Source organism: Urtica dioica, chromosome 5 (genome assembly GCF_054948205.1).
Source record: "Urtica dioica subsp. dioica isolate 48M chromosome 5, U.dioica_male_clone48M_v1_H2, whole genome shotgun sequence".
Lineage (NCBI taxonomy): Eukaryota > Viridiplantae > Streptophyta > Magnoliopsida > Rosales > Urticaceae > Urtica > Urtica dioica.
This window is the reverse complement of record NC_142760.1, coordinates 3,696,170-3,707,102: the sequence shown is the minus strand read 5'-3', so window position 1 is coordinate 3,707,102 and position 10,933 is coordinate 3,696,170. Positions and strand designations below refer to the sequence as shown.

General features: G+C 37.0%; 1 long non-coding RNA gene across 1 annotated transcript; it reads right to left on the bottom strand.

Annotated features, from left to right (window-relative positions):
* Window positions 1-2,353: 2,353 nt before the first annotated feature.
* LOC149394886 (uncharacterized) lies at window positions 2,354-2,691 on the bottom strand. Its single transcript, XR_016296926.1, has 3 exons — window positions 2,668-2,691; window positions 2,473-2,582; window positions 2,354-2,389 (listed from the first exon to the last, which is right to left on the bottom strand). It is a non-coding gene; the product is annotated as an uncharacterized LOC149394886 (long non-coding RNA).
* Between the last annotated feature and the right edge of the window lie 8,242 nt (window positions 2,692-10,933).

The window sequence follows — 10,933 nt, the reverse complement described above, 5'->3', positions numbered from 1 at the left end:
ATTGGAGCCCAGATCAGCTGGTCGTTAATAAAATTAAAACAAAATCCAGGCTAAATATATATTTTTTTTTTTTTGAGGAAAAAATCTAGGCTAAATATACAAGCCACTGATTCCTAATCCTGCTCTATATACACGCATTTGATATAATATGTAAAATAAGAATCCGAATCCTACTCTATTCCCTTATTTAATAAAGCCCCGTACGTACCATTCTCTCACGGCCCAAAAGCACCTGAAGAAACACACTCTGATTTTCTTTCGTTGTTGTGAAGAACCTACGCATCTAATGGCGAGCGATAATGCGATGGAATGGGCGGTGAAGAAGTGCGGTGGGTTCTTGGAGAAGCTGGAGCGCGAATCACCCAAGTCCTACGCCACCTTCCTCCGAGACATGGCCTCATTCGATCCTTTCCTGAATGCAGACAAAGAAGCTAGCCTGGACCACCTCCGCCACGTCATTTTCAAGTCTCAACCCAAGCTTGTCAAGCACTTCCAACAATACCTCCAACAACCCGAAACCAGCGATGACCATGATTGTGAAGATGCTAACAGACTACCAGATTACCTAGGCGTGAGGAACAAGTCCAACTACAGCATCCTCGCGTGCGCCGAGTCCGACATTCCACGTGACCACGTCCTCAACAACAGCTTCTGCGAGCTGTTGCCAGCGACTAAGAGGAATTTCAAGAGCCGAAATATAAGCAGCGAAGAGGAAAACAATGAGTTGAAACGGGAAGAGAAGCTATTCGAGGCGGACATGCTGCCGGTGCTGCTGAAGCGGCTCGTGGAGAAGCTGGTCAAGGCAGGCCCAAAGTTCCTCACACCCCAACAGCTTGAGCTCATCAAGGCCCAAATCAACGAGAAGCGCCTCACGCGAGGCATCATTCGAAAGCTGACCCCCAACGCCTTATCTCACTTGGCTCTCCGCTTAACCCACAAGAGGATGGAATCCAAACTCGCAATCTTGGATCGCCGCATTCAATCTCATCTACATTGGCGTAAATTGCATCTACTTGCTGGAGAAGAGAAACACGACCATATCTTGGATGATCTCCGCTCCAAGATGAAGACAGTGGAGTTGGAACTCAACCTCTTGGCTCATCAAATTCCAAGTCGCAACGCTTATAATCTTGTGCAACCTCCAAAGCAAAAAAATATAACTCACACTTGAATGTTCTTTTTCTGTTTTTATTTTATTTTTTTATTTCTTGAATGTTGTAGTCATCCTTTGAGGAGGTATTCATTTGAGAATTATTATTTATTTGAGCAGTACTTGCTGCCATGTTTACATTACCATAACTGATGTTTGTTATGTCCTTGATTTGGTTCGTATGACCTTCTTCATTAACATTGAAGAATAAATTAATAGACCATCACTATTTTGTTTTAGACACATACAATCATTAAATTAATATAACTTCAAGGCCAATGGTATCAATAATTACTATTTGAAGTTCCTACGTTCAGTTTTAGAAATTTCAATACATTAAGTTTGTTATAAATGACTCCCACAATCTTTGGATGCAGTATTTTAGCCTCACTTATTTAATCTTTGTCATTTTGCTTTAAAGTTTGTTAAAATATATATATATATATATATATATATATATATATATATAAAATAAATATTGAGCTAGATCAACAACAATGGTTGTAATCTCTCCTTGTATCTCCTCCAATAAGAAAATAAAGAGCTCATAATTTGATAGGGAGCAAAGAGAACAGCAATGCCGATAGAAGGTGGTTTGAGTCCGTGGATAAAAGATCTCTCCCGAATTTCCTCCACCACGTTGACCGTTGGAAAAAGGGTACTTTTATTTTTATTTTTTATTATTCCTACATTTTTGAAATTATTGACATATATAATTATGCCAACAAGGAATATGATGAGGTGTGTGCCTATGTGACTTTGATTCCTCAACCTGAGGTAGAGATATGATTATTGAACTTTTCTTATTAAAATGTGAGTATAATGATATTAACAAAAATATCTGGTATGATGAAATGAAATTAACAAAAATCGCAAGGAGACGGCCTCTAATTTCCTGCATGATAGTAAAGCTCATTGATTGAATTATGGAAATTTATGTTTTGCCCCGAAATAGTGTGTACTGATCAAGAATAACATTTATCGTCTCCGAATAACCTTAGGGCCAAGTCTTGGGTTAAGAAAAGATGGCTAGTATAGGGCCTATAGCCATAAAACTATTTCCTTCTTGTCAATGTCAAGTAACCTATAGCCTTCTTGTGATGCACATTATTATACATGTTTCTGTCAATATATAATAATATTATTCTTTCTCAATGTCGATAAGGCGGAGGGTTGTATATTTGGTACGTATATATGGTTCCATTTCCTCCTTGTTCTCCTGCTCTTCTTTCACTGAATCTGCACCCAGAAAACAAATTAATTAGAACATACATGTAATCATTTATCACGATAGAGAAAGAGAACACAAGCTATGTATTAACCTTTGATAGTTGCCAAGGTTTTGGATGCTGCAGCATTAATCTCGGAGTCCACACTCAAAGAAGTACAAATGAACTCTTCACGCGTTCCCTCATTTGTGCTTATGTTTTCTCTGTAATATTATCAGAGCAAATAGTGAATAACATGACAACATTGTCATGCCATGAGCTAAGCAAAAGCAAAAAAAAACAACTTACTCGATGGTCGATTGTATCTCTCGCACCAATCTCTTCTTCATCTGATTCCAACATCTTCCTCGATGCCTCCGATAACGTAGCTATTCTCTTTGCTGTCACGTTCGCTAATATGGCTGCAATGTTTTCCACCGCCTCTCTCTCTTCTCTTAAACACTCTTCCTGTTACGACACTACCGAATTCAGATCACCGTAACACGATACAAATACAAACATAGACATACAGCGTTTACCTTGAATGCCATTTCCATGTGTTTTAGTCGCTGACATGTTTCATACTGATTTTCCTCTAGTAATCGGTCTACTTGGGAAGCCCGACCATGGACTTCGTTGAAAAATGTCGTCGTCGAACTAGAATTCATTTTCGCTGCAACCAAACTTCTTTTGATCCCCTGTGAAGAAAGAAACAGGACTTGTTAGTCTATGCCTTTTTAGGATCAGACTTTTGAGACACAATGAATCATATATACCTCCTCTTGTTGATTGATGTAGAAATCCAATATCTACCTCTGCTCGTTGACAGAATTTTGAATGTCGCAAATTACTTCATTCGCATCCGCAACTACACTGGAAAGAAACTGCAACCGCAAAACAAAGAACTGGTTATGAAAAACACAGACACAAAAATAAGAGTGACGACGAGCCAATCGTACATTCTCAACAAAAGTGGCTCGTGACGAAATTGTTGCATTGATGTGGTTGAGGTCAGACGATGCTTTTCGCTCTAAAAGAGAAGCGAGCTCCTTCAATCCTTCTACTCCGGAATTGTACGTCTCTCTCATCTTATTAACCCACAAGATGTTAATTGAGAAAGACATCTTGTGGAAGTCGCAACTCATCAAGCGAGCTTATAATCTTGTGCAACCTCCTCATCCAAAGCAAAAAAATGTTACTCACACTTGAATGTTCTTTTTTTTTTTTTTTTTTATTTGTTGAATGTTGTATCATCCTTTGAAGAGGTTTTAATTTTAGAATTATTGTTTATTTGTGCTGTACTTGAATGCCATGTTTACATTATTGTAACTTGTGTTTGTTATGTCTGTGTCAATGATTTGGTTTGTATGAGTTAGACCCTAACCTTTCTTCATTAAATTAAAGAATAAATGAAAACACGATCACTAATTTTTTTAGACACATATGATCATTAAATTAATATAACTTCTTCAAGGATATCAATAATTAAAGTGAATACTATTCAAACGTATCTCAAATTGTCACACTCTTCAACCACGCTCGTCGTGCCAAAAACCTATAAAGAAAATTACATACATATATTTTGGGGATCTAAGTGAAATTTTAAGTTCCTACCTTTAGTTTCTAGAAATCTCAGTACATTTAGTTTATTATAAATGACTCCCACAATTTTTTATTAACACACTATTTTAACATAACTTATTTAATCTTTGTCACTTTGCTTTAAAATTTGTGGAAAAGAATAAAAAGCTAGAACAACAACAGTTGTTGTAATCTCGCCTTCGTATCTCCTCCAACGAGAAAATAAAGAGCTCATATTCTGATAGGGAGGAAAGAGAAGAGCAACGATAGAAGGAGGTTTGAGTGCATGGATAGAAGATCCCCCGGACTTCCTTCATTAATATTGAAGAATAAATGAATACATGATCGATCAATATTTTGTTGTAGACACATACGATCATTAAATTAATATAACTTCAACGGTATCAATAGTTATAGGGAATACTATTCAAACGTATCTCAAAAGATGCCACTCTTCAACCATGCTCGTCGCGTAGAAAAAACTATAAAGAAAATAACACACACACACACACACACACACACACATATATATATATATATATATATATATATATATATATATATATATATATATATATATTGGAGATCCTAGTGAAATACTAAGTTCGTATTTTTTTATTTTATTTTATTTAGTGTCCCTACTTGACCCCATAATATTTGAGAACTTGAAACACTAGCAATTGCTAGGTGGGTACCCAAGTATTGGTGAGATGAGTTCCCACCTTTAATTTATAGAAATGTCACGTTTGTGTGCATTTAGTTTATTATAAAGGAAAAATATCAACAGTATCCCCTGTGTTCAATCGAAATGCGAGATTTATCCCTTCGATTTCTAGAAATATCAAACATATCCCTTCAGTTTAATATAAATGACATATACCTCCCCTAAAAAAATGTTATATTACAAATATCACCTTTTTCGTTTATTTTTTACAAAAAAAAAAAAAAAAATTGAACTCCCCAAAATACCCTTAATGAAATAATTTTTTTATTTTATATTCTATATACAAAAAAATTAAATTAAAAAATTTCTTTATAAAAAGTTAAGGAATGTTTTTATAAAGACTGATTTTGATTTTTTAAATAAAATAGTAAATAAATATTTATTCTATTAAGGGTATTTTGGGGAGTTCAATTATTTATTTGTAAAAAATAAACGAAAAGGGTGATATTTGTAATATAACATTTTTTTAGGGGAGGTATATGTAATTTATATTCAACTGAAGGGATATGTTTGATATTTCTAAAAACAACGGCTTCCAATTTCACACGTGGCTGTAAAGTGGTCTTCAGCCGGATTTGATTTAAACACCTGTGTCCGCGTTCCCGAAGGCACCCCTCTCTTTCAAGAGGATTCGCGGCAAAGACCTCTTCCAAAATGTATAATTGTGGGTATATATAAGAGGTTTTTTCTTAATTTGGTGGCAATTCGCTCCCCTAGCTTTCGTCTCTCAGTGAGTTAGAATCAATAGGTCTTCAAATCGTTCATTTGAAAAAATGGAAACCCTTCTTCGTTCCCCAGGGAGGGGGTTCCAAGCTGAACGAATAGCAGAAATGTTAGAAGATTTCGATGGTCGGGTACCAGTCAATCCTTTCACTTCGGTGAAGTGGGAGATTGCATCGTTTGCTCTTGATATTCGAAAATTGCTCTTCATGTCTTTTACTGCTAGCTAGAGCGGGGGGTTGAGCCTGAACGAACCGAAGTCACTTTCGGAACCATACTTCATGATCCGGAGAAACGAAATGCACTCTTGATATTTCCCTATTATAAATGACTACCATAATAATTTTCCTTAGTTTCTTTTCTAAATAAAGTCACGTACATGTAGTTCTCTCACGATCAAAAACATATGAAAAAGAACTCTCGAGTTTCCTTTGTTGTTTTGTGAAAAAACTTGCACATCTTCACCCTCCATCATTGCTACTCTCTTCCATACACATCAATGACGACTGGTGGGCGGTGGGAGATCGAAACTGGGCTCAAGAACTGCGTTTGGTTCTTGGAGAAGCTGGAGACTGTTATTATAACTGATAAATATTACGACTGTTATTATCAGTTATCAAATCTATCATTTAACAGTCATAAAATATTTTTGATGACTGTTAGATTTTACAACAGTTAGTGATAGTCATAAATCTAATATTTAAGGGACATAAACTATTTTTTATGACTATTTAGTTTTAAATTGTAATTGACAGTCGCAAAAGCGTTCCTAAAATTTCTAGCGACAATCTTTATAGATAGATTCAAGAGTTGCGGATACTCAAATCCAATCAATATATTGATTTTGGCTATTTATTGATCCATTTTATCTATTAATTTAAAATAATTAATGACTATAAAAAACTACAAATATGAAATTTAAATACTTCATTTTGTATGTATTAATTTTAATACTTCATGAATACGTATAACATATGTAATTACTGATTATGCGCAACTGTTCCAGAACGTGTTATAACAAAAAGTGTGACAGTTGCTGAAATTTAGGGAACCGGAAGATAAACGATATGAGTGTGAAAATAATAAATAGAGACCAGAGTTGATAACCCATTGGGGCAAGTTGTGTCTACATTTGGAGGGTCTTTGCTCGGTGGAAAGAAATTTAGCATGATAACGTGGTATAACAAAGATTTACACTCAACGATTCCATCGCTAGCTACACAACCTACGTCTATCTACTTAGGCTCCCCCTAAGCTTGAGATCCCTTCGATTTTCACATTATATCTCTCCCAAGACTTCTAAACGTGTATCTGGAAAATTTCAATGGAAAGTACTAACCCGTGCTTCTAATACAATAACATGTATATATGCAAAAAGCAGAGGTAAAAGACTCCTTAAAAGCTTGATCATATGTCGTTCTAAGCTTAGCTAATCACTGTTGATGTCGTTTTCGAGCCTCTAAAATCACGAATAAAACAGAAAATAAATAAATGTTGTTTGTTTCAATTTATTGAAAGGGATCCCGGAAAAACGACGTGCTAGAAACAAGTCAAATAATTAAATAATGCGTTGAAAGAACAAGAAAATAGAGCGAACTGTTATTTATCGATTGGAAGCAAATACAAATGAGAAAGAGTTCAAAAAGGAATGAAGTAAATCAGCGAACTCATGAGAACAGAGAGCGATGTATTTCGAGATTCACAAAAGAGAAAAAAGGTGCTGAAATCTCCTCAGGTTGAAGAGATTTATACTGGGGCGAAGTACGAGATCCTCCGGGACACGTGCAGTTAGCTTCCTTTTTCGTCGGCTCGTCTATAGCTACGCCGCTTCCTTATTTGAAATGCCTTGGGAACTCGCCAACCTCCCGAATCTTCAGGCGAGATCTCTCTGACTTCGACTTCGTCAAGGTACACCGCACGGAAGTGGATCAAGCTTGTAATACCATTTGGTCCAGACCAAATAATTTTGTTAATTCAGCTACTTTGGTGAGGATTAAATAATCGAATTATTTAATCGAATTGTTTTCCTTTTTTTTAAAAAAATAGAGCCGCGTGGCCCAATGCTCTTTTTGGGTCGAAATATGCTCCCACGATCAGCCCCCAGCATAAACAATATTTTTTGAATATTAAATATACTAAGAGATTTCATTTCCCCTGATTTTAGAGGCGGGAGTTTGATATTTTTTTTAAAAATATTGGCATACGGTTTTGAGCGCACTTTTACATGTGGCGCCTGGCCGCGATGCTACGTGATCGAAGTCTGATGGTTTAAAGCGTCTGTTAAGGTTTTCTCGTGATCCGAGAGAAAATATTTTATTTTATTTTTCGAATGATGAAAATATTTCGGGAAGTGGGTTTTAACCCCCTGATATAAAAAGATTTGAAAGGTATCTTCAAATTTCATTCATTATATCATTTGAGTGGAAGAAAATCGGGTAAATCTCTCAAACTTTTATATTTTTACTATTTCCTCGTGTCGCTTTTTCTCTCTAGAAAATCATATCCTCTTTGACTTTGCTTGAATATCTTTCGAGTTCGTCTAGCGTTTTTCCTTAATTTGTCACATTTATATATGAGCTCGGTAATTTTATTAGTAAAAAACCATGTCGTATTCAGGACCGAACCCAGATCATTCTTCTAAAGTCGTGAGTGCGAACGACGATCTCTTAAAGCCTTCTTTAGTTACTTCAAGCGAACTGATAACTTTCCGTAGAATATTCCAGATCCCCCCAAAAATTCACCTTCTTACACCTCTGCCAGGAGTGACTGCAAATACGGTCATTGATAATTACTGTGCCGTTTATGATATATTTTTTTTGAAAAATATGGCCTTCGATTTCCCATCCTTTCTCTTCTCTTGGATTACCTCAGCGTTCTCAAGACTGCTATCCCCCGGATGTGCCCAAACTTTGTCAGAATGGTGATCGGGCTCATCATCTTCTCGATTGAGGTGAGGGTTGACCTCTCAGTGACGGATATATTTCGTCTCTGTGTGGTCAAAGCGAACTTGAAACACGATCTCGGTGCTTCTACTTGTCCAAGTCTCCGAACAAAGGAGTCTTGAACAATATTCGTGGAAAAGACTTCGACTGGAGTCAAAGATATTTTTACTTTTCTGTCAATGAGCATTCCCTTGGTGCTCGCGCTAGTTCGTTCCAGGCGACCTGGGCTAGTTTTTCTGGTATTAAACGAGATCGGCAAGGATTTATTTAATTATTTTCATCTCTTTGTTGTTGATATTTATTCTCTTCTCTTTTTTAGAGAGAATAGGTGCTCCCATGGTTTACACAGAGTTCGAGGAGAAGATTTCCAGACTTAGGAAAGGTCAGGTCGATTTGTCTGACTTCGGTAACAATACATGAATCTTTTTTCACAGAGGAATATGACTAATACAAAATCCATGTTTTTCTAAAATCGAACTCAAAAACCCAGATTTATTTTTCCATTTTGTGTAAATCTTTGTCGAAAATTAGTAAATACTAGTTAAAATAGCAAGAACATCTACATTTGGATTCCAGATATATTTGCTGCTGCCGAAATCGTTCGTCGGAGATGTTGGATAGGTTTTCGTCGGGGAAGAGACCAGAGGTCCTTTTTTTAGAGCTTTTTTTTTCTTAACTAAGAGATAATTGAGGTGAGCGGTTATGAATGTGATTTAATTACCCCGATTCTCGGAAATCATGATTTCCCTGGATTTTTTTTAATATTAATCGGGAAATGGCGAATGGGCGGGAAAATTATTTGGGCGTTTTAGTAAACTTGGATGGGTAATTAATTCATGCCGGGTATTTACTTAATATTTACAAAACCTTGGCTATTTGTCAATTTCTAAGGTTTGAGTTGACTTTTTTTGCTAAATTACCCATGTTTTTATAATGAAATTGCACGTTTTTGGTTTGCCGATATTTTAGGGGAAACTCTGCCAAAATTTCGACAAAATTTATAAATACGTAGTTTAAATCTATTTTTTTCTGATTTTCCGACATCAAACTTCAAAAGTAATGCCCGGTCTTGTTCTCAATATTGCAATATAAATATTGCAGTATATCTGCGAGCCTAGGTGGTGGAGACGGTGCTCCGCCGGAGACACCTCTGTCTGATGTACGAGGTGTTACGACGGGGGCCGGTTCTCAAAGGACGAGAAAGATAAAGAAGGTGATCATGATCTTCAATCCAGTTCTACGATAGCTTTATCCAACCGCGATAGGGCGCAAGGCGAGAAGACCAAGAAATGCGAGAGGATTGGCACGTTTGCCAACAGCTTGGGGGGGGGCATGGTACGAGAGCACATTCCCCTGGATACACCATCGTGGAATAATGTTCCGCCACAATAATAAGCAATGATTTTGTATGGTATTTACACAGAATTCGACTTTGTGGACGAGGACATGGAGACTATGGAGCTTCGTCCAACGACTTGCCATCGTACTCTCATCGAGAAGACGATCATCCGTAACGCGAAGAAGCATCTCTGTGACAGATAGGCCAAGTACAGTCGCCGATACAGGATTGACTATGATTGAGACCAAGCTTTGGCCCTGGCTAACAAGCCGAAGGCGTTGACTGGCTTAGACTGGATTGCTATGTTGGACAAGATGGTTACTGATGACTTCAAGGTAACAATTATCGTACATTTTCTACAAAATAATATTGATACATGTCAGAAATTTGACTCAATGGATGTTTGCACTTGCATTCTTGGATCCTATGCTCAATTTGACACGTGGTTGTTAAACTATGTTCGCATGTTCTTAGGCAAGTACATTTGGAATGTGTTATATATGACTTAACGGTATCCAATTTTAGGAACTTGTAAAGCCTTTTATCAAACACGTGTCAGATTGAGCATAGAGGATCCGAGAAATGCAAGTGCAAACCTTCATTGGGTCACTTGAAACAATATTATTTTGAAGAAAAAGTTCGAACAGAACAAAGTCAACCAATCCAAGAAGACCACACAAAGTCGGTAAATGACGATTTCATTCGGTGAGTATCAATGGATGAACGTAAGTTTTACTCAACTATAACTTATTCAACTTAATTAACAAGTATATATATATATATATATATATATATATATATACACACTAATTCATTATCTACATTCGCAGAGGCTGCCTAGTGGTTTGATGCTCGGATCGCTCATTGCGTAGGAGAGACTCCATCAAACCACTGATGGGCACTAGACTACGCCCGATGCTGAAGAATATCATGTAAGTTTTATTCATTTTGTTTAAACTAATGTTATTCATTTCAATTAATGCAATTAATTTTGTAACTATTGTATGCAGGGCCATGGAACAACTAGCTGATATACGACGGCAAGCTCAGGCGGTAGGGCAATCCTCGAGCGAAGACGCTATGAAAGAGGCTGCGATGGCCCAAATTCTTGGCATGCGATGTGATTGGGCTACATGGATAAGACCATTGATCCCGCGTTCGGATCTGCTAGAAGCCCAAGCTCACAATTTCGAGGCTGAATCTTCATCTGCAGCTCAAGACGCGACGCCCGCCGACGACGAAGAGATGTTGGAACTACGGGGAGCAGTG